This window comes from Neolamprologus multifasciatus, chromosome 3, assembly GCF_963576455.1.
Source record: "Neolamprologus multifasciatus chromosome 3, fNeoMul1.2, whole genome shotgun sequence".
Classification (NCBI taxonomy): Eukaryota; Metazoa; Chordata; class Actinopteri; order Cichliformes; family Cichlidae; genus Neolamprologus; species Neolamprologus multifasciatus.
Window position 1 is genome coordinate 22,636,364 of NC_140441.1, and position 24,985 is coordinate 22,661,348.

Here is a 24,985-nt window from a genome sequence, read left to right on the forward strand (position 1 = left end):
GTGTAGTGATAGGATGTGTGATGTGAAGAGGTCGTACCTTGTTTTATTGTTTTATGGTAGGATAAACGTAGCTATATCTGTTTTAGTCTAAGTGCCTTTTGTTTACATGAACTGCTGGACTTTCCAGACCAGTAGGTTTAGGGAAGTCATTTATGGGGTCACACTCTGACCCCACACACACACACAGTATTCTTTGTTCACATGTATACCTATGTAAGATGTTATATGTTAATAACCCTATGCATATTCATGTAACCACAATAAAAGGAGTGCTATGGGGAACCTGGCTGAGAGTCTGACGGAGGTCAAGTGGTGGAACGACACTTGGCTCCAGGCAGGTCTCCCTCATGCATGAGTAACACAAAGAACTTTGGTGACTTGTGTCTTGCTTTTTGCTGTGTAGCAAGTTGTCCTTAACGTTCCAGCGAATAGGTTTATGCTACAAACCTATCATTAATTGGTCCTTCAAGAGCCGGATCCCTGGAGTCGACATTCACCGAGGGGAAAAGAGACACGCCGACAGACTGACGTCAGCCAGGACTTATAGAGGTCCTGCAGCAAAATCCTGAGGCGTGAGAATTCGTCATCAGGCCGGTGGATTAGCCGTCTGTTTTTTTCTCCTCGATGGATGACGATTGACGGGATTCGGGACTGATGCTACACGCAATAAGCAACTCCAAGTAAGTTTATAAAAAAGTCTACTTCTATAATCGTACGTCTTCGCCGCTCAGTGGGGCATTGTCCGTGGCCGCTCAGTGGGGCTAAAATTCGCCGTCTTAGTGGGGCGATGTACAAAGCCGCTCAGTGGGGTTTTTTGTACAGAAGTATTAAGTTGCAGAGTTGCGCAGTTCGAACTTTATTTTGGTTCACCGTCTTAGTGGGGTGAAATACAGACCGCTTTGTGGGGTACTGTAGTGAGTTCTCCACCGCTCAGTGGGGTGTTGAGACGTTCCGCGGGGTCCAGACTGTGCTGGACAATAGGCCTATTTTGTGTTGTTGTTGTTGTTGTTGTGTGAGTGTGTTTGTGTGAGTGGGTGCGGAGCAGAACACGTGGTCTGTGACGCCAGCTGTTGTTGTTATTATGGGTTCCCAAGCAACCAAGAGTGTGTCAGAGGGTGACGAGAAGTTTATGATGAAATTCGCTCCCAGTAGCGCAAAGTATTTAGGACATTGGCGCAAAAAATATGATTTTGAAGGTAAATTGGTTGTAGGAAAATGTAAATGTTAGTAGAACAGTTGACAGTAAAGGCAGCTTGTGCAAAAGGGAAATTGAAACAGGAGAGAGAGTTACAACTGGCATCCCCTAAACTGTTGTTAGAGCAGGCGCAGAAAAGACAGGAGGCAGTGAACGCGAAGAGAGCAGCTTTGCGGGCATTAGCTGTGAAACCTGAAGATGAGACGGTGCGGTCTACTTCAGTAGTGCTGACGTTAAGGGACCAACAGCGTAGAGCAGCATTAGAGAGGGAGAGAGAGGCCAGAGAGGAGGAAGAAAAGCAGGAGCAGGAGAAGAGAGAGAGAGAGGAGGAGGATAGAGTACAGCAGGAGTTTGGGGATGCCGCAGCAAAATATTTAAGCCCTTATGGAATTAGATCCAAAACTAAAAGGGATGAGGCGAGTGCAGCTGGTATGCCTGTCTACCCTTTCCATGATACCTTTCCCATGGTGGAGGTCGCGAACCCCCATTTTGGTGTTGAAAGTGACCAAAGCCGTGTTATTTGTGTTTACAGGCCATGGACTGAATCTGAATGTGCAGAGGCATGTAAAGGTTTAGGAAACCCGTTGACTAATGTTGATGAATTTATCGCCCGACACAAGCAACTCTGCTCCTCATACCGCTTAAACGGTCAGGAAACAGAAGCAACTTTTAGGAAGTGTCTCACATCAGTTCAGTTCAGTTCAGTTTCAGTTTCAGTTTTATTTGTCATATGCAAGTTAGCACAGGGTCAACATTGCAATGAAATGTGTTTGACGAGCAGCAGTCACTCAGCAGCATGATACAGTAGGAGAAAATATAATAAAATATAATAAAATAAAATAAAATATAAAAATATAAAAATAGTAAGGAGCTAAATATTAGAGAGACATGGTGAAAGAGAAAAAATGACTAAATATATATGTATCTATAAATATAAATATATGTACACTAGTGATTAAATAAGAAAATCTTGAAAAGAAATATGACGGGAGGGCAGATGGGATATTGCACAGGAATGAGCAGCAGAAAATTACAGTATTGCACTTTAAATATAAATATCAATGACAATAAAGTAAAGTGACCAGTGCAGATTAAACAGAGTACTTGTGAAGCTGCAGGGTAGCTTCTGAGTGCTGTGTTGTGTGTGTTTAAGTGTTGTGGTTGAGGTGTCGTATGGCTTGGTGGTAAAAACTGTTTTTAAGTCTTGTAGTCCGAGCAGACAGACTCCTGTAACGTCTGCCAGATGGTAACAAGGAGAACAGCTGATGGTGCTGGGTGGCTGTGGTCCTTGATGATGCTGTGTGCTTAACAGAGGCATCACTGGAGGTAAATGTCCTGAATGGCAGGAAGCCTCGTGCCAGTGATGTGCTCTGCTGCCTTCACCACCCTCTGTAGTGATTTACGGCTGCTGGCAGAGCAGCTTCCGTACCAAACTGTGATGCAGCTCGTCAGCAAGCTCTCAATTGCACACCTGTAAAAATTTGAGGTGATGTTGGCGTTCATGCTAAACTTCCTCAGCCTCCTCAGGAAGTAAAGCCGCTGGCAAGCTTTCCTGATAGCAGTGTCTGTGTGAAGGGTCCAGGAGAAGTCCTCGGTGATGTTGACTCCAAGGAACTTGAAGCTGCTGACCCTTTCGACCTTGACACCGTTGATGTGTATGGGCTGGTGTTCTCTGACTGGTCGTTTCCGGTAGTCCACTATCATCTCTCTAGTTTTGCTGATGTTGAGAGTCAGGTTATTTTCCAGGCATCACTCGTACAGTGCCATCACCTCCTCTCTATAGGCCGTCTCATCATTGCCTGTGATGAGGCCTATGATGGTTGTGTCATCAGCAAACTTGATGATGGTGTTGGACTCGTGTTTAGCAACACAGTCGTGTGTGAACAGGGAATATAGGAGGGGGCTAAGCACACAACCCTGTGGCGTACCTGTGTTTAAGATGAGTGATGAGGAGGTGTGCTTACCAACTCTCACCACCTGAGGCCTGTTTGTGAGGAAGTTTAGAATCCATCTGCAGATCGGTGTTCCCAACCCAAGGTCGACGAGCTTCGTGGCAAGTTTCAAGGGGATGATGGTGTTAAATGCCGAGCTGTAGTCGATGAAGAGCATCCTTGCATATGTATTCCCTTTCTCCAGGTGAGTGAGGGTGGTGTGCGTTGCCAGGGCGATGGCATCCTCTGTGGCTCTGTTTGTCCGATAGGCAAACTGAAGAGGGTCCAGTGTGTCAGGGAGGGAGGAGCAGATGTGACCTTTGACCAGCCGCTCCAGGCACTTCATGATGACTGATGTCAGTGCAACAGGACGGTAGTCATTCAGACAGGAGACCACTGATTTTTTGGGAACGGGAATGATGGTGGATGCTTTGAGGGACGTGGGGACCACTGACTGCCTCAGGGAGAGGTTGAAGATGTTGGTGAACACCTCTGCCAGCTCGTCTGCACACACTCTGAGTAGCCGGCCGGTCCATCTCACAGCTTCTGTTCTCAGAGTTAAAGTTACAGCCTCACTGTCCTCCTGAGGGTAGAGGATCTGCTCTCTGTTGTCTGCATCAAAACGAGCATAGAAGTTGTTGAGCTCGTCTGCGAGAGATGCAGTGGGCTGAACACTGACTGTGTTGACATATAACTGGGCTCAGGTGCGAGGCACCTACACAGGGAGGGATGGTAATACCGTCCTACCCTATGGACATGCAAATTTAAGAGGCCAAGTTGATGGGGTTTATGAGCGTCTTAGAAATACCTTTAAAGCTTCTGTAGATTACAACAAAATCGCCCAATGCATGCAGAAAGAAGGAGAGGATGTTCATGAGTTCAGGGCGAGATTAGAGGAAGTTTTCAAAGAACATAGCGGCCTTGAAGAGAGTGCGGAGAAGGCCAGCCCATATCAGCAGCAGTTAAAACATGCTCTGATGAATGGCTTCCATCCACGCATTGCTGCTCTCATCAGAAAACAAAATGTTAATCAGAACACTGACGGGTCCGTTGAATGCATGAACTGGGCCCGCCATGCACAGGAAGTTATTAAAAATAAAAAAAAGAAGCCACAAAGCTCTGAGGCCGCTGCCTTTTTAGTAGATGAAATTTTGTTTCAGGGACAGGCTGGAAGAGGGCAAAACAGAGGCAGGAGTAGGAGAGGTAGAGGCCCATGGCGACCCCAGGATAACCGTGGTAAAAGAGATGATAAGTGCTATGCATGTGGGGAAATGGGCCATCACGCAAGGGAGTGTCCTGATCGCATGCCGGAAGAGTATAAACGCCCTGTTCCAAGAAACCCTTATTATAATAAATAACTAGCACCTATTGACACTGCTAACACACATACATGTACAAATGATCCCTTAGCTTGCCAGAATCTACAACAGTCTGTGTTTCAGACTCTAGATTTGACTGAAGTATTGTTAAATCTGTCAGGGAAAGAAGTAAAACCAGTTCGCACGTTAACTGTGCAAGGCAAAACTGTTCAATTTCTGTGTGATTCAGGTGCAGATAAAACTGTTTTAAAAGATCATGTGTCAGGAGTTGATCCTTCAAATGGCACAATTTATGTGAAGTCTGCAAATGGTCAGTTAAATCAGCATAGAATCTCTAAACCAGCGTGGATTAGAGATCCTACCACAGGAGAGGCAGCTCAGGGTTCAGTTGTAATGTGCCCAACTTGTCCGGTGAACCTCTTGGGAAGAGATATGATGATGAAACTTGGAATTTCAATAATTCCAACATCCATTGGCATGATAGCTGCAGGAAAAGGTGAAACTGCTGAGACAATGGTTCATCGGGACAGTGGGGATTTGCATTATTACTGGACACTTGACCTGTCGGCCTCCAGACCTGATCAAATAAACTGTAAACTGTTAGCTGCAGCTGAGGAAATGTTGACAACTAACCATGACATACAGCCACCAGAAGACTTGCATGTCACACTGAGATTTAAGACCATGCCTGGGCCTGATGAGGCCTTGTGACAAAGTGGCTAGGAGAGAAGTCATTTGCCATTTGTCACTTGTGTATATTGTTATTCTTCTGTTATCCTATAGTCTATCATAATGCTTTAATGTAAACACAGCACATGTAACCTTGGCTCTACATACTATCCCGGGTCTGTTTGTGGTAGCATTGGTTATATTCATTTCATCTGTGCAAATGTACTTAAAGCTAAATGTCACTTCATCATTAATTGATTTGAATCTTTCATTTGTTTATGTAGTTTGGTTATACTTACCATTGTGTGTTCCTCTGGACAGGTCCTATGTGTAAAACAGGTATGTGGGAATGGCCGCCCCAGTACTTCCTGATTTTATAGGATATGATGTCACTGATCATGTCAATTGGGTGTAACCAAATGAAGGGGTGTTTCTTTTGTGTAAAATTGTTTATTTTATTTAAAATAACCCCATGAGTCAGAGTAAGTGAAGAGATTGACTTTTCAAACTGTTTAGTTGGGTGAATGAGTTTGTTAAGTGGAAAAATGATTTTATTCCTGTTTCTTTGGACTAGACTGTGTTATTTAGTCTACCCTGTTTTCCCAATGGTGGAGGTTAATGAGATCCAGGTGTGAGTAGAATTCTATATAAAGCAGGTGAAATTTTGACTGAGAGGTTCTTATGTTTTTGTGAAATAATTGTTGAAAGGCGACGCCAGAAAATAAAGAATACTTAAAAGAAACTTGAACAGTCTGCAGATGCTGTCTTCCTATCACCTTCCATGCTGCTTATGTCACGCTACATCACAAATGGTGGCAGCAGTGGCTCCAGGCCAATAGGTGATAACAATGCAGAAATCAACCGAGTCAAGGAAACCTCAAGGGCCAGCAGATTTTCCCCCAGAGGAGGCCCAAGATGATGGCAACCTGCCAGAAGCTACGGGTGAGCACAGCACGGAAGCACAAAGTCTCTCAGAGCTCTCAACTTTATTAAAAGGCCTGATGCAACAGCATGCTGACCGTGAGGCAAAATGGGACCAGGACAGACAACGCCAGGATGAACGGTGGCGTAGAATGCAACACCAGTTCAGCCAACTGCAACAGGAGGTCCAGTCGGAGCGCCGGGAGCATCAGATGCTGTTGGAAGGTGCAGTAGCTGATTCCGGCACGCCTCTGAGCCCCTCAGTGCGGCAAAAGGTGCAGCAACCTGTTCAACAGAGAGGAAACCCCCCTGAGTCTTCCACAGCACCACAGTCATCCAATCTGGGCAGAGTAAGCGGCTTGAAAGGCCCGAAGATGCAGCCCTATGGTGAGGATGAAGATATTGAACATTATTTAACCACTTTTGAGAGGATTGCAACAGGATGTCAGTGGCCACAAGAAGAATGGGCCCTGCATCTGGCTCCACTTCTTAGTGGTAAAGCACGTGCGGCATATGTTGCTATGGACACTGAAGAGACAATGGACTATGATAAAGTAAAAACCGCCGTTCTTGAAAAATTTGAAATAAGTGCTGAGACTTACCGAATCAGATTCCGCAACATGACGGTGAAGGACGATGAGACACCCAAAGAGCTGCGAACGCGCCTTAAAGACCTATATGAAAAGTGGATGCTTCCAAAGGAGAAGACAAAGGACCAAATAGGAGATGTCATAGTGATGGAGCAGTTTCTCAGAGTTCTTAACCCAGAGCTGAGGACCTGGGTGAAAGAGCGCAACCCCACCACTTCAAAAGAAGCTGCAGAAATGGCAGAGGCTTTTCTTGCAGCCCGACGATCACAAAAAGGGTACATGGTAGGAAAACCCAGTTCAGCCCCTGTATTTGTGGGTAAGTCAGGGGGTGGGAATGGGTACAGAGCTAAAAGCCCTAAACAAAGTTTCCCAATCACTAGCAGTAGCCGCGCTAGAGAAGTAAGGCAGAGAGGCCCGTTGGTGTGTCATGCCTGTGGTCAAGCAGGTCACTTTAAGGCAGATTGCCCAGGTCAGCAAGTCAGTAAGACTTACATGTGTCTTTCACCACAGTGTTTTGACTTGCTAGAGGAAGAAAAAGAGTCTCTAGTACCCTCCAGTGATCAGGAGCACACTATCTGTGTTTTCATTGAGGGAAAACCGTGTGTTGCCCTCTTGGATTCAGGCAGGAGCCGCACACTTGTCAGACAAGATTGTCTCCCTAGCGACACCACATTTTGTGGTAAAGTTAAAGTCTGGTGTGTTCATGGTGATAATGTTGATTATCCTATTGCCAACGTTTGCCTTCAAGTTAATGAAAAGGAGTATGTACTTACAGTTGGAGTAATTGATAAACTTCCCTACCAGATTGTGTTGGGCCGGGACATGCCAATTCTTGGGGAGTTATTAGCAAAGACAGGGAAGGACAGAGAAGAGAAGAATCTGCATGTTGCATGTGAAGGTCTGCTAGTAGTCACTAGGTCTGATAATAAAGCTTCTCATTCTGAGCTAGGTTTGAGTGAGTTGCCCTATGCAGACAGTGAAATTCCAGATATTGACAGACTCAGTAGGCCGCATATAAAGAAAAGTAAAATGCAGAGAAGACAGGAAAAAGTGAGGGGGACAGAAATTGCTGAGTCACTTCCTGAACCAGAGATTGATGAGCTCTTGGTTGTCCCGAGCAATATTGTCCAACTCCAAAGGGAGGACCCCTCTTTAGCACCCCTGTTTGCTAAGAGCACCCAAGAATCAGCACAGATTACAGACAGAGTACGGGAAGTATTCATTGTTAAGAACGAACGACTATATCGTCGTAGCAAAGTTGGTGACCAGTTGGTTGTTCCCAAAAGCTTAAGGCCTGTAGTCTTGCAGTTGGCTCATTCAGTTCCTTGGGCAGGCCATTTAGGACATCTTAAAACCTTTTCCAGAATGGTAACTCGTTTTTTTTGGCCACAGCAATTTTCAGACACTGTCCAATTTTGCAAATCATGTCCACAGTGTCAGTTGACAGCCCCGAGTAGGAAAGGTGACAGAGCCCCACTCATTCCTATGCCTGTGATAGACATCCCCTTTTCTCGTGTTGCCATGGATATTGTTGGCCCATTGGAGAGAAGTAGTTCAGGGCATAGGTACATTCTAGTGATCTGTGATTATGCAACAAGGTATCCAGAAGCTTTCCCATTGAGAAGGGTCAAAGCCCGCCAAATAGCTAATTGTCTGATACAGATGTTTTCAAGGGTGGGTATTCCCAAAGAAATCTTGACAGACCAAGGCTCAAACTTCACTTCTAACCCGTTGAAGGAAGTCTACAAACTTCTGGGAATTACCGGAATCAAAACGAGCCCTTATCATCCACAAACTGATGGACTTGTTGAGAGGTTTAATAAAACCCTGAAATCAATGCTGAGGAGGTTCGTAAGAGAATCAGGAAAAGACTGGGACCAATGGCTTCCATTTTTGCTTTTCGCCTATAGAGAGGTACCACAAGCATCAACTGGATTTTCTCCATTTCAGCTCTTGTATGGCCATAATATCAGGGGTCCACTGGATGTACTTAGGGAAGCTTGGGAGGAAGCTAGCCCTGAAAAACAGTACTCTTCCCTCTCTTATGTGTTGAAAATGAGGGACAAGCTTGAACAGTTTCAGGAACTGGCTCATTGTCACCTAGTAAGTGCCCAGCAACGTCAAAAACAGAACTATGATAATACTGCTCGCAGGAGGGCCTTTAAAGAAGGACAAAAAGTGTTGCTGCTTTTGCCAACCACTGAAAGCAGTCTCTTAGCCAAATGGCAGGGGCCATTTGTGATAAACAGGAGGGTTGGCCCTGTCACTTATGAGCTCAATATGCCAGATCGTCGTAAAAAAACACCAGGTGTTTCATGTCAACATGTTGAGGGAGTGGATTGAGAAGCCAGAGCAATCACTTCAGTTGTGGGCTCGTGTTGTACTGCAGGAAGAAGAGCCTCAAGAGCAATTCTTTCCCACCAGTACTGTAGAAGAGCTATTTCCAGATTTGAGCCATCTATCACCAGAACTGCAGGAGGAGCTTGTGGCCATAATGCCACAGGAGCTTTTCAGCACAAAGCCAGGCTACACCCATCTTATTCAGCATGACATACGCCTGCATTGTCCGAATCAACCACCCATCAGGGATACCACGTCCAGAGTTCCAGCAAAGCTAATGCCAGCATTGAAACAGGAGGTGGAAGAAATGCTTGCAACGGGGATTATAGAGCCATCTAGAGGTGAGTGGTGTAGCCCTGTAGTACTCGTCCCCAAGAAAAATGATGCAAGACAGAGATTTTGTGTTGACTTCTCAAAACTTAATGCTGTCTCTGTTTTTGATGCATATCCTATGCCAAGAGTGGATGAATTGATTGAGCGCTTGGGTAATGATAAGTACCTCACAACACTCGACCTTTGTAAAGGTTATTGGCAAGTCCCCCTAACAGAGTCCTCAAGGGATTTAACTACATTCAGGGTTCCCAGCGGACTTTATCGTTTCAGAACTATGCCTTTCGGACTACATGGAGCTCCAGCCACGTTCCAGAGGCTGGTGGACTTGGTTCTGAAAGGAGCTGATGGCTATGCAGCAGCGTATATTGACGACATTGTGGTATTCAGCGAGACATGGGAGGACCATATGAAACATCTGGCTGATGTCCTGCAACGCATCAGAACAGCTGGACTAGTCATCAACCCTGGAAAGTGTCACATTGCACAGACCGAGGTGGAGTACCTGGGATATGTCATTGGGGGTGGGGTCATCCACCCTGAGGTGAGTAAGGTCGAGAACCTTGCCTCTTGTCCTCCTCCAACTACAAAGAAAAAGTTGAGATCCTTCCTGGGTTTAGCTGGCTGGTATCGCCGTTTCATCCCCAATTTCTCTACCAGATCAGCTATTCTTAGTGATTTAACTCGTAAATCGTGACCCAACAAAATTAAATGGACTCCAGAGTGTGAGGCTGCATTCATGGATTTGAAAAACTGTTTGTGTAATGAGCCTGTGTTGCAGTGTCCGGACTTTACGTGCCCATTTATTGTACAGACTGATGCTTCAGGAGTTGGGCTGGGAGCTGTGTTGCTGCAAGGTGATGGAGAGGACCAAAGACCTGTGCAGTACATAAGCCGTAAACTCTTCCCCAGAGAAATGAAGTATTCCACAATTGAAAAAGAAGCTTTGGCAATAAAATGGGCTTTGGACACTCTGAAATACTATCTACTGGGAGGTGAATTTGTGCTTGAAACCGATCATCGAGCTTTGCAGTGGATGAGCAGAATGAGAGACACCAACGCAAGAATCACAAGGTGGTATCTTTCACTGCAGCCATATTGTTTTAAGATTCAGTATAGAGCAGGGAAAAAGAATGTTGTGGCAGACTTCCTTTCCCGTTCCTATGAAGAGTAACAGACTTAAGGGGGGGGGGGGGGGGGGGATGTGACAAAGTGGCTAGGAGAGAAGTCATTTGCCATTTGTCACTTGTGTATATTGTTATTCTGTGTTCTGTTATCCTATAGTCTATCATAATGCTTTAATGTAAACACAGCACATGTAACCTTGGCTCTACATACTATCCCGGGTCTGTTTGTGGTAGCATTGGTTATATTCATTTCATCTGTGCAAATGTACTTAAAGCTAAATGTCACTTCATCATTAATTGATTTGAATCTTTCATTTGTTTATGTAGTTTGGTTATACTTACCATTGTGTGTTCCTCTGGACAGGTCCTATGTGTAAAACAGGTATGTGGGAATGGCCGCCCCAGTACTTCCTGATTTTATAGGATATGATGTCACTGATCATGTCAATTGGGTGTAACCAAATGAAGGGGTGTTTCTTTTGTGTAAAATTGTTTATTTTATTTAAAATAACCCCATGAGTCAGAGTAAGTGAAGAGATTGACTTTTCAAACTGTTTAATTGGGTGAATGAGTTTGTTAAGTGGAAAAATGATTTTATTCCTGTTTCTTTGGACTAGACTGTGTTATTTAGTCTACCCTGTTTTCCCAATGGTGGAGGTTAATGAGATCCAGGTGTGAGTAGAATTCTATATAAAGCAGGTGAAATTTTGACTGAGAGGTTCTTATGTTTTTGTGAAATAATTGTTGAAAGGCGACGCCAGAAAATAAAGAATACTTAAAAGAAACTTGAACAGTCTGCAGATGCTGTCTTCCTATCACCTTCCATGCTGCTTATGTCACGCTACATCACAGGCCTACACAGATAAAGTGCTGAAATTAGGGCCACAGAGAATCACCATAAAGGCAATATATACTGATGGTGAAATTATGGCTGGATGTAGTGTGATCCTTTCTGAAGCTGCACAACAACTTTTTACAGCGCAGACACCACATATTTCACTGACAAAGAGTGGCACGACTGAGTGGACAGACTTAACATCTTTGGTGAGACAGGGGGAGAGTGTTGGAATGTGGCAGCAAGCTGGAGGGGGTTGGGAGACAGACGTGCAGCACAGCATCTTTCGTAAAAAGCTGGGATGGGTGACACATACTACACCACAGACACATTTAAAGGGGAGTGAGAATGACACAGCAGAATGATATGTTGTAGATGTCAAAGATCACCCGGAGCTTAAACAGGTCCCAGAGAAGCTCTGGTCTACTGGGAAGACTGATGTGGGGTTAATAACGACAGCGAGTCCAGTAGTAATAAAGCCCAAAACGTCTTTTAGGCCAAGAGTGAAACAATATCCCTTGAAGCCTGATCCAGTGCAAGGCATTAAACCAGTAATAGAGGATATGATTAAAGCAGGGATACTAGTTGAAGCTCCACAAGCAGTATGTAACACACCCATCTTCCCAGTTAGAAAGGCTGATTCACAGTCGTGGCGCATGATTCAAGATTTAAGAGCTGTAAATCAGGCAGTGGAGAGTATAGCTCCATGCGTCCCCGACCCCCACACCTTGTTAAATCAGCTTAAGCCAGACAAGACACACTTCACTGTGGTAGATTTAAGTAATGCTTTCTTTTCCATACCAGTACATGAGAATTCACAAGGCTGGTTTGGTTTCACGTATCAAGGCAAAAAATACACATACACCAGATTGCCGCAAGGTTTTTGTGACAGTCCTACAATTTTCACACAAAATAATACAAATTGTCTGTCTGATTTTGTGATTCCATCACATTCACAGATGTTGGTATATGTCGATGACATTTTAATTGCATCCAATTCAGAGAAGAACTGTAAAGACATATCATTGGCATTGCTGACTCACTTAGCTGAGACAGGTAACAAGGCCTCACTTTCAAAGCTACAGTGGGTGAAGACAGAAGTGAAATTTTTAGGACATCTGCTTAGTGCAGCAGGGAAGAGCATACACCCAGAGAGGAAAACAGCTATCTTGGCAGCACCTAGGCCAGTGACAAAGAAACACATGATGCAATTCCTAGGGTTGCTAAATTTCTGTCAGCCATTATTAGATATGATGTACAGTAAACCTTTGGCTATGTCAGAAAGTTTAAGTTGGACCCCTGAGGGGGAGCAAGCTCTGTGCATGCTGAAACAGATGCTGACAGGAGCATCGGTTCTAGGACTTCCAGATTATAACAAGCCTTTTGTTCAAACTGTTGACTGTAAAGGGCATTTTATGACATCCATGTTAGCACAAAATTGTGGAGGTGGAATGAAGCCAGTAGCTTATTATTCTAAGAGGCTGGATCCAGTGGCTTGTGCCTTACCTCACTGTGTGCGATGTGTGTGTGCAGCCGCTGAAGCCGTAAAGTGTTCTGGTGAAATTGTTTTGTTTCACCCTTTGACCCTGCTAGTTCCACATGAGGTGGATGTTTTATTGCTGCAGACTAAAATGACATTCTTGTCACCTGCAAGACACTTGTCTTTAATGTCACTGTTGCTCTCCCAGCCACACATAACTATTAAGCGTGTACAACTTTGAATCCCTCTACACTGTTGCCCACAGAAGAGGAGGGTACACCACATGTGTGTAGTGAGCATGTAGAAACACAGTGTAAACCTAGAAGTGATTTAACGGACATACCACTCACTGAGGGCAAGGTTTGGTTTGTTGATGGTTTCAGTTTTAAAACAGCAGAGGGAAAGACTAAAACGGGCTTTGCTGTTGTGGATGATGTGCAGGTCATCCGTGCTGGGCAGTTATCACATTCCATGTCTGCCCAAGCAGCTGAGATAGTGGCTCTGACGGAAGCCTGCAAAGCAGCTGGCTCTGACGGAAGCCTGCAAAGCAGCTGAGCGGCAGGCAGTGACTATATATACAGATAGTCAGTATGCATACGCCACACTTCATTTCTTTGCCGCTCAGTGGTCGCGACGAGGCATGACAACATCAACAGGGAAACCTGTGGAGCATGCAAAACTTTTGCAGGCGCTGTTGAAAGCAGTCTTACTGCCTAGTAAAGTTGCGGTTTGTAAATGTGCAGCACACACACGTGGCACTGACCCCATTGTACTTGGCAATGCCTTTGCAGATAAAATTGCAAAGGAAGCGGCCCTTGGAACACATGGGGTTCATATTCTGGTGTCTCAGGAGCAAACTATGCCCATCACACATGATGTGTTAGCAGACATGCAGTCACACTCACCTCCAGCTGAGAAGCAGCTGTGGCTCACTAAAGGAGCAAGCCTGCGAGGTGATGTCTACTATCTTTGTGATAAACCCATATTGCCTAAAAACTTATATAGGACTGCTGCAATTTTGAGCCATGGGCTTTGCCATGTCTCAACAGCCGGCATGTTAGAAGCAGTCGAACGGCAGTTTTTCACACTGGGATTCAATGCTTATTCAAAACATTTTTGTAAAGCATGTTTAATATGTTGCAAACATAATGCTCAGGGGAACCTCAGACCTAAAAGAGGAAGGTTTCCCAGACCCAGCTACCCATTTGAAGTAATCCATATGGATTTCATTGAGTTGTCTAACTGTAACACCTACAGGTACTGCCTGGTAATTGTGTGCCCGTTCTCAAAGTGGGTAGAAGTTGTCCCCACTAAGAAAGCACATGCTATTTCAGTGGCTAAAGCGATATGCAAAATAGTGATCCCAGAGCATGGGATCCTCCAAACTATTTACAGTGACAATGGTCCTCATTTTGTGAATGAGGTAATCAAGAAAATGTCACAACATCTGGGGATAACGCTGAAAAACCACTGCTCATACCACCCAAAAGTGCAGGGCTGGTTGAAAGGACTAATGGCACAGTAAAGCTGAGACTCAGGAAAACAATGGAGGAAACGGGCAGAACATGGGTAGACTGCATTAAGCTAGTGAAAATGTATATGAGAATCACGCCAACTGATAATGGCCTAACGCCTTTTGAAATAATATATGGCAGGCCATTTAGAGTTCCAGTGTTTTGTAATGATAATGATAAAGCAGAAGAAGAAAACACACTAGCAGACTGGATGATTAAAATGCTTAAAAGCAAAGAAGTCATGAGTGCAAATGATCTGCCAGATGATTCTGTTCTGTACAGGAAGAACGTCTGAAGCCAGGGGACTGGGTGCTGATAAAAGTCATAAAGAGGAAGTGCTGGTCGAAGCCACGGTGGGACGGACCGTACCAGGCTCTGCTGACAACACCAACAGCTGTGAAGATCGCAGAACGACCCACCTGGATACACCAAAGCCACTGCAAGAAGGTGACACACATCCAGGCCAGCTCGGAGTAAGTGGCAGGAAGACCAGGTACAAAGGGGGGGGGGGGGGGGGGGAAGCCTCCAGGGCCCTTCGTCTCAATCCGGTGAAGAAACCAACTGAGCCACAGGTACTCATCAGAATGGCTGGTAAAGTGTTGTCTACCCTGCTGAGTGCAATGGCTTTGATGTCATCATGGTCAGCTGTGGAGACCCTGTATGTCCAAGGAAACCACACCCAATACCCTCATGGCTATTCTACAAACTTTTGGTGGCAGTTTATGAATACAACTGCTCACTTGAACAATAGGACGGACTGCTATGTGTGTGCTCATATGCCGCATATACATTGTTACGGATTCAAATATTGGGAATGGATACAAGAGGAAAACCAAAATAACAACACTGGTCCGGCCGGGTCAAGTCAAACGATGATTTAATGAACACACGCGTGGGAGATGGACACCATACACAGACAGCATCAGATCTCAAAATGGTGGAGCCTTGATCAAACTCTTATAGCCTCTAGTGGCCCCCACCTAATCATAAAAGCCTAAACATTCACATTCTTTCTCACACAGCGCCTAAGCTACAACCTTGGCTCCCTGTTTATCTGCTCCTGCTGAGATGGGGCAGTATGCTCTGTTCTCTTCTAATCAGACAAATGAGACGATGACTTTCTGTGAACAATATTTTCTTATAACTCAGCAGTATAATGCATCACAAAACAATATCATTCATTCACAATAAATCAACAGTCTAATATAATGCAAATCAGTTTACCAAATGTAATAGTTATCACCTTCTTCTAATTCAGGAGCATAATGCAAACTAAAACTACATAATAATTCACAATCTTTAATTAGGGGTCTAACATGGCATAAAATAATATCATAATCCCACAATTCCCCCTGATGAGCTCTTTAGACTTAAAGAGCTCACTTACACCCTGCAATCCAGTGTTGCCGGGTTCATTTCTCCTTACTCCTTAGGCCCTTTTGTCCCCCTGTTGGGTGAACCATATGTGAGATGACCTCTGTGTTTGCGCAGTTCAGATGCAAGAAAAACTTTTACTACAACAACAACAGTAGATACAGATGATACTCCCATCACTCTCCAGTTCTCCCACAGCTTTATTTCGGTGCCACCTTATACCCTCCAAACGTACTCAGACTAGAACCTCTGTCCGAGGAGCTTTTAACCTTTATTTTATGGCTGTAGGCACCAGTGTCTTCCAGTCGGGTGATCCACTGCTCTTGTTTCCTTCAACATCAGGGGTTAGACAACCCTTCAGTCGTTGCACAGATCAGGGGATTATTCTGCCCCGATTTCAAACAATGATCTGTGTATTCTGGGGTCACAGCTGTGTTCCCCAGGAAAAGGAACAGAAAGGTGTTCTCCTTATGACCAACAGCCTCTCGAACGTCGTTGGTGTGGTGTTCCTGGATTTCCGTCAACCCCTTCATGATTATTGCTGTGTTTATGGGATCCATCCTTTTTAGGTGACTAACTGGAGCCCAAAATGCCATGACACTTGAACCCAGTTGATGTTTCCGCAGTCACCGTAACTGTCTCTGCTGCCAAGGATCCTCGTATATCTGTGACCTCGTCTGGTGTCTGTTCCTTTCTCTGTAAGAGACAGAAAACCAAAACACCTCTCTTCCTAGCTCTAACAATCTAATGTTGTTGTCTACTGATCTTTTGGTGATTCAGAATTTGTTTAGAATATTCAGAATGTCCCAAGGACTTATCCTAATTTAGTGTATGTGTGTAAGCGTGTTTGCATTTAGCCCGCTGCACTCAAGGCATTTCCTACACTTTATCAGTCCGGACTATCGCCGAACGAAGCTTATGACCTTCAAAAAACCGAGTGCCAACTCATTATAAGCACATTTGCAAGATATGTATAAAAATGATTAAAACCACTCATTCTAATAAAAGACATAAACAAATTAGCCATTTCTAATTCTAACATGTGTCCATTCAATGAAGCTAGAAAATTAAAAGAAAAGGTTAGTGACCTCATATCTTAGAAAGTATCAGACTTTCTCCTGTCCCGTGTCGTTGCTCCAATCTTGTTATTCTGTGTTAGGGAATGAAATCAATTTAATTGTCATGTTCAACTCCGGGCTCCGCCCAGAGCCTGCGTCTTCACAATTGTCTACAAACAAAACCTGTATTATTATGAACTTCACTTCAACATAAACTTGTTGACTACTTTTGACACCTGTAGATAGAAGATTAACATGGGGTTATAACAATCACTGTAATACAAATGTTAATATGTCAATAACTTCAATAAATGTTCAATGCAATGCTTGTTATATGATTCTGATGTAACAATAATGTTGATGCTAAAATAACAGTAAAACACACCCTTTTTATCCCTTACTGACCACAGCAGGGGCATCTATGTTTTGATTCAGCCATGAAGCTCACCTGATTCATCACTGAGCCCCACCGGCACTGGCATTTGACAGGGTGGTGCTGCATATTCTTCCTTTAATGTCACTATTTTCAATCTGTTAATTAGAGTGCTTAAACATGAAGTAGACTACGTCCACAACAAGTCAATACAACTGTGAATGTGGCCAATTATCAATCTATTTACCAATCAATAACAAAAAATAGCTTTTATTTTATGCATGCTTTTAGTCAACCACTCACCCACAGGATCTCCAATCCCAGAAAATTCCTTCTCCTCATTTAATGAGTCTGTCCTCCTTCCATGCCCTGGTAACTGGTCCATCCAGAGCTGTATCATTATGAAATATACATACAACAAGCCAAACCACACTTTGGTCACACCAACCCTTTTCCGCCCTGAAGATGTCCAACGCCATCTTAGTCTAGACTGTCAAATGTGACTTTAACGCTGACTGTTCCGACAATCCATTTTATAACATTTCCTGGTCAGATTAGCCAATCTCTGCACACTGGAATAAACATAATCAACATGATCAACATTTTTCCTGCGTGTTATTTCACCATTTTATGAATTCCAATGGTCCATCCTTATGTGGTTTGCTGCATTATGTTTATCTAAAACTCCACTCTGTCTCTAAATGTTTGAAGAATTTTTCATGTTTGGGGTCAAGTTTTAAGAATTTGACCATACGTGAAATTAATGGTGTTATTGTAACATGGTAGACTAGTGTGCCTGTGTTAATTCAGCTCCATATCATTGTGTGAAGTTGCACTGGGTTGGGAGTGGTTTTTTGTGCGTGTGTCGCATTTTTCGTTAGCCAATGGCTGGAATGGGGTTGGACTAATTAGAGGCAGGTGTACTTGATTGCACTGATACACTGGTCTACTTATAGCCCACACTACAAACACTGCTGTGTCATTTTGTCTCTCTGTGCATGTATGTAATGTGATAATCTGATATGTTTGGGATGGATGGGTTTTGCGCTATGAATTTTATACTGAAGGTGTCATTTTGTCTCTCTGTGCAGGCCAGGGCCTATTATATGCCACAGCCTAAAGGCAGCATAGTTGCACAGGTTGGAGTGATCACTGGCTATATGCTTGCAGGGTAGTGGGTCTCCAAGGACAACTTCTACCCCTGTTAAAGGCAACATGTGGAGTGCCACTGGCCGTGTGGCATAGCTGGCTCTGGCCTTGGGACTGTGTGTTTTTATTTGATTCATGAATGGGACACTGGACTGTTTTATCTTTTATCTCTTGATATTTTTTGTCACTAAATTATCTTTTAGAATTTTATTGACTGTCATCGTTTTGCCCACGACTGAGACGGTTGGTCAGACCTAAAATCTTTCTTTGGGTGTGTTACATTATCACCCCCATCGGGGCTTACCTTTCCCACTTCTGATGATATTCCTCCCTATTCTTTGCAAGTACCCGCTTTTGGTGGCGAGAAACTGTTGGTGTGGTCAAGTGGGCGCTGTAAAAACAAAAGCTCAGGACAGAACAGTTATCAGTCACGTACTTCATACAAAATTAGCATATATTGAATTTCATATTGATCCTCTGAGTGTAATGGTACATTTTAATTTTAATTTATCAAAGCTAAACAATAATTTTTCTTTATTTTGCTCTTGTTCTTGTGCAGCACCACATGCCCCTGTCGGTTCTATCTTACTTTTCTAAATTATTGACTATTTCAATGGAGAACCTAAATGACGTGGACCAAGGTTTGTCATTACATATCTCTATTTTGAATGTGACAAGTCTATCATTCCCCTGTTATTCATAGACATCAATAGAGTTTTTGTCTTTATCTATCAAAATTAATTGGCTTTTTTTACAGTGGCCTGCTATGGTTAATAATAACATGTTCAGTCTTGAGAGAAATCAAAGCTTCTCTTCACTTTAGCATTTAACATTCCCAACAATATAATGTGATGCATTAATCGAAACACAGCTAATAAAACCCAATTTTCTTAATGGAAACATCACTAGCTCAAAATTAGCAACCAAAGGGTTAAGTCTGCAGTTCACACTCATGTGAAGCTACAGCCTCCCCCTTTAGCCTCTGTCCTCCTACTCCTGCAAAAACAAAACAAAGCGAGACAAAACATCCACCCTTCTTTTACAAGCTGGGTGAATTGTTTGTAGACATGTACTAATCCTAAAGTCGGTATCGTTTTTGTCTCAGTATCAAGTCAGTTAAAACTTTTAGTCGTCAGTCCATCACAGTCCAGTCACATGCATACATTCACACACATTCATACCAGATATTGCTGATAATGGAGTCTCACACGCAACCTATTCGAGGCTCCATCACCAGCAAGATGACGTCATCATTTTAAAGGAAAAACGGTTCCTTGTTTTTTGGACTGGATTGACTCGCTGCAATCCTTTTAGGCTCAGGACTTCTCATGTGATCAATGTCCCATATAAGTGAATTTCTCCACAGCCCATTATAATTATGGAGAAAAATACTTTGCGACTGTTTCTAGTAATCATGTTTTATAGCGCTTTAAAGTTCAATCTCTCAGGCCTGGATTAAAGAGCTGATTTGTTAAATCAGGAACTCACAAAATACCAAAATATCACCACCGGTGGATCACTCCTCTCAGATGTTCTTATTTCAGTGCACTGTGACAAAAGCAAAGACAAACGTAACCAATAAAATACTCATATAATAACAAATACTGGGGCCCGTTACAAACATGTCCAAGCATAAAACCATCTTTCTCTCTCTTAGAGAAAGAAAACAATCCAAACCTCACTGATAAAATCAACCTAGTGTTAAGCAAAACCCAAAATCAACCAAAACTTCACCAGAAAGTTTTTCTCTGTCCAGGGACAATATTGTGTAGGCATACAGGTACCGTAACTTCTTTTGCACTAACAAAAACATGTTGGACTTATTTGATTCAATAGTGGACACTAGTTGCACACAAATGTTTTGCTTTGGTAGAAACTTAAACAACTGAGTTAAATCAACACAACCTTTTCATTTTCAGTTAACCTGTGTATTTTGAGTTCATATTATACGATTAAAACATGTTCAGATGGAGTAAGTTGAGCTCCTGGAATATTTTAATCCTTCACAATTCTGTCATTTTATTTCAACACTATTCAATAACTTTTATCCAAATTCTAGTTGGTCCCTTAAATACTACATGTTGTCTTCATATTGCCTACGGTTCAACAAAGTCTAAATTCTGGTTACCATAAAAATTGAATGGGTCTACAACAACTACCATCCTCCTATCTTTATCCTAATTGCACGAGGGCTGGGAAATAACTCTAAAGTGATAGGTTACGAGGCAGGGTGCACCCCGAACCGGTCACCAGTCTATCACCTAGAAACAAACAAACATTTACACTTACATTCACAGATAATTTAGAATCATCAATTAACCTAACTCTAACAGCTGCATGACTTTTCACTGTGGCAGGAAACCAGAATACCCAGAGAGAAACCACTACAAATTAACCAGACTGTGGACTTGCACCCAGGACCGTCTTACTGTGGAGCAACAGCACTCACCAGCATGCCAACAATGTAGGAAATACAGGGAAGCTATGATTTCCTGTTGAATTTTATACAAATCTTTAAAGCCTGAGGCAATTGTGTTAAATACACGTGGGATGCTTACGTAAATCCAAGGGCTGGCCCCCTTTTCTTCTTTTTATTTTATATTTTATTATTGTTATTATTTTTATTATTATTATTTTTTTTTTTAGTGTGTTGCTCCTTCAATTAAATCTCAATCACAAAAATGTGGTGCTCCGAAGTAAGGCTCACACCATTAATTCATCTTTTTCACTCTGTACCACTGCTCCTTATCAGGCTGTGTGAAGCACAGTAAACAATTCAGTTGAGGCCTTGAGCCATAAACAGACATCACTCACAGACATTGTTTTCATAACCAAACTGCTTTAGACCCTGTCCCCTAAATCTACACAAATGCCCTCTGGGTGACATGGAATGCATTAAACCAATTAACAATCAATGGCTTCTTGTTGTTGTAACAAATTCTGTATTTGGACGTTTGTGTGCAGCATTTTGCGTATCAGCATAGCATTTGTTAGTAAAGCATTCTTCATTGCATCAGCGGGTGTGTATCACTCTTCATTGTACAAACATGTATATGTGTGTGTGTGTGTGTGTGTGTGGATCACTTCTCAGTGAATTGAATCAGCATTTCGATTTGTGTGCGTGTGTGTGTGTGTCATTTCTCAGTCAATCAACGAATGCATATGTGTTCATATGTGTGTTTCTCTTGATTCTGAGTCAGTGTATGTAGATGTGTGTATTTGTGTGTGTGTGTTTGTGGTCATCACTTTCCTGTTCTGGTGTTCTGGGTAAACCATGGCCTGAAGCGTGCTCTGGGGTCCTGCTCTCCTCCTTTTCAGTTTGTTTGGGTCCATTGGTGCTGCTGCCCAAAGTTCTCTCCATACTGGTTCTGGCCCCAATTGAGGCAGTCCTTTTCTCCAGTGTCCTGCATCTTCTCCTTGTCCAGCTCCTCCTTAACTTGACCCTTTTTGCTTCTGCATCTCCTTCAGGGTTTGCTCCTGGTGTTGGAGCTTCTCGTCAGGTTTGACAACCTCCTGCTCCAGCAAGCTCCGGCCTGATTTTAAGTCCTGTATCTGGGACTCCAAGCCTGACTGATAGGTTCGATTAGCAGCCAGCTCCTCCTGAGGCATGCTCAGTTTCTGCTCTGATGTCTTGAGCTCTTACTGAGGACAGAAACCTCAGAGTCTTTTCCGTACACGTCAGATTGAAGTTTATTGATGTTTTCCTTGCTTTGCTCCACGGCCTTCTGCAGCTCTGCTGTTCGGCTCTTCTCAGAGGTCAGCTCTTGACTGAGCCCCGACACCTGTGCCTTCAGCTTATGTTCTTCTGCTGCTTTTGTCCAATCTGAGGTGCCTTCTGACCTCAGTTACTCCTCGTGTCTCTGGCACGCCCTTTTTGCTGCCCGATCCTCCGTGTTGGTCCATCACTTTTCCTGCACAGTTTTAATGCAGAGTTGTTAAGGTCAGCATTCTTTTGCTCGGCCTCACTTTTCATCCGGGCTTAATAGGCGTCTCCTCACAGCTCTGTCAGCTGAAGCTGTCTGGAAATCTCCCCCGTGTAGTGAAACGGGCCTTGGATTTAACGTTCTCCGTCTCCGCTGCATGAGATCGCTTTCCTGCAGCACTGTTGACATTCTCAGGCTGTTGTTGTGAGTCCAGCTGCTGTAGCATTTGGTCAGGGTCACATCAAAGATGGTAGAAGGGAGAGCAAAGATGGTAGAGGGGAGAGCAGGAGTCCAGGTCAGCCTCGGCTTTCAGGGCCGACAAAGCAGCCTGTAATTAAGCATAAAGAGAAAAAACAAAAACAAAACAAAAACAGACGAACAGGAAAATGATGTTGTTTGAAAATAATGTTGTTTTGGCTATGTTATTCAGAGAGGGGCCAGGCCCTGTGTCAGCCTTCTCCCCCCCTTTTTTTTGTTTTTTCTCACTATATAATCAACTCATAACCCACCAAGTTGACAGGACAACACAGGTACACGTTAAAATTCTTAAGATCATGTTTAATAATTCAAAAAAGGAATTTTATTTCATTCAATAATCACTTATATTACTCAATCAGAAGAAAACATGTCACAATTTGACTCTTTTAACCACTAAATTTGTTGTTTCATCACTGGTTTGTGATTTACCAGTGTCTGTCTTTTTGAAGTCAAGTTGTTGTCCTGCAACCCAGAGAGTTTATTTGTTAGTAGTGGATAGACTTTATCATTTAACATCAGGTGTATGTTAAGTTTCGCTGCTTTAACCTTGCTTGAAAATTTTCACGTGTTCATGAATGTAAGCTGTTTCTTCATTGCGTGTATGTGCGTTTGTGGGTGGGTTATTTTAACTTTTTTTTTTTTTTTTTCTTTTTTTCTCAAGCAAGGCATTTCTCCAATTGTATGTGTTTTTAATTTTGTTTCCCAAATTTTGATTTCCCACCTTAAATAACAGCATTCCATGTCTTCAGCCAGGAATTAGAGCTTGCTTGTGAGATTCAAGGACACATGGTGCCAAAAACAATTCAGTGAAAAACTTGCCTGAAAATTTCCAGTGATGGTGGCCGATAACTGGAGGAGAAGATGTCGTTTAAGCTTCTTTTTCGGGTGGGGACAAAGTGAGAGGTCAACCTGTAAAATTTTGAGCCAGAGCTTGGCCTGTGTGTCGTCCCAATTTTGTTAATCTATCCTTTTGCTGCTGTACTCAGGTTTCCAGGTTGAGAGAAATCCACCTGTATTAAGAGACTAAAACATTCATTTACTATTTTTCTTACAACATCCATTTAATTCATCTACCTAGATTTTACTCTCTCTCTTGGTGCATAGTTCACACAGTCAGGCAGTTGCCTTTTATGGGCATGCAAGTTTCCGGTCACTTACCCCCAGCAGCTGCGAAGCCGTCTCTCCCATATCAAAACCCAGCCAAACATTAAACATTCACCGTAGTGATTTAAAACTTTATTTGTAATATTGTAATCAGCAAAATCAGCGTTTTAATTACAGGCATGTATCATTGTTTGCAAATCATATTTATATAACTCAATAACACGCTAAACAGGAAGTCCTCTGTGGGCTTCACAGCAACCACCTCATTTGCATGTTCACACACTATCTAAAAATAGCTTGCAGCGCTGCAGCGCACTGTCATCACACACAGCCTCGTTTCACACTCAACTCTCTATTATATTACAAAGACGTCTTATATTTACAATCACTCTCAGGCCTGAAAGTTTTAGCGCCTACACAATTTTGACAAATTTAAGATAACGGGTCCAACCGAAGAAAGTCCAACTTTTTTGTAATCAATTAACCAGTATCAGACTCGAACTGTATCTGGCCTCATCTCTAAAGTCCCTACGTCAATTTACAGTGCCCAAAAAAGCGCAGATAAGGAGACTCTAACTCCTAGCTTGTTCCAGGATGCCCTGTACCCCACAGTCAAGCCCACTGAACTAACCCTGTTCGCCGACAGGTCAAGGTCGCGCGTCCGCGGCCAGGAGGGAGCGTAACCTCCGGGCTATGCGCCTCTTAGTGGACTCTAACCACCGTTCTAACAAAATTTATAATACTTTTAAACAACAGACAACACCCAAAAAACAAGAGTATGACTGAGGCAGATGCAACGTTATGGACATTGGAGACTCTAACTCGCAAAATGACCAACACAGATGCAATCTTTAGACCAATGGAGACTCTAACTCACAAAATGACCAATTCCCTATCCAACTACCTGAGACTCTAACTCAGTATTATTTTCCTTTACCTTGGGACTCTAACCCAGTATTATTACCTTTACCTGAGACTCTAACTCAGTATTTTTACTTGTAACCTTACTTCAAATTTCAACACTCATGAGATTTTTCTTCAAAATCAAAACAGACACCCACCGGCAACTTTTACTGAATAGACATTTAATTTCATCGTCCAATTCAGCACACTTCGGATAAAATCAACAGGCCTGTGCCTACCTCTTTTATAAAGGCGCCTGTCCACTCAGTTCGATTGCCGGATAATGTCTGCCCGTCTGACCACCTCGGACCGTCCAAGCCTCCAAAACTTCCATCCCAATACCACAGGACGAGCCCCCAAAACTGTTACGGATTCAAATATTGGGAATGGATACAAGAGGAAAACCAAAATAACAACACTGGTCCGGCCGGGTCAAGTCAAACGATGATTTAATGAACACACGCGTGGGAGATGGACACCATACACAGACAGCATCAGATCTCAAAATGGTGGAGCCTTGATCAAACTCTTATAGCCTCTAGTGGCCCCCACCTAATCATAAAAGCCTAAACATTCACATTCTTTCTCACAC

At 43.2% G+C, this 24,985-nt stretch overlaps 2 long non-coding RNA genes across 2 annotated transcripts in view; one reads left to right on the top strand and one right to left on the bottom strand.

Annotated features, from left to right (window-relative positions):
- Nucleotides 1–24,985, bottom strand: part of LOC146522036 (uncharacterized) — a 196,608-nt gene that overhangs the window by 37,432 nt on the left and 134,191 nt on the right. The gene's annotated exons all lie outside the window — the stretch shown is intronic.
- Nucleotides 17,702–19,776, top strand: LOC146522039 (uncharacterized). The gene is made up of 2 exons (XR_014873072.1): nt 17,702–18,032; nt 18,124–19,776. It is a non-coding gene; the product is annotated as an uncharacterized LOC146522039 (long non-coding RNA).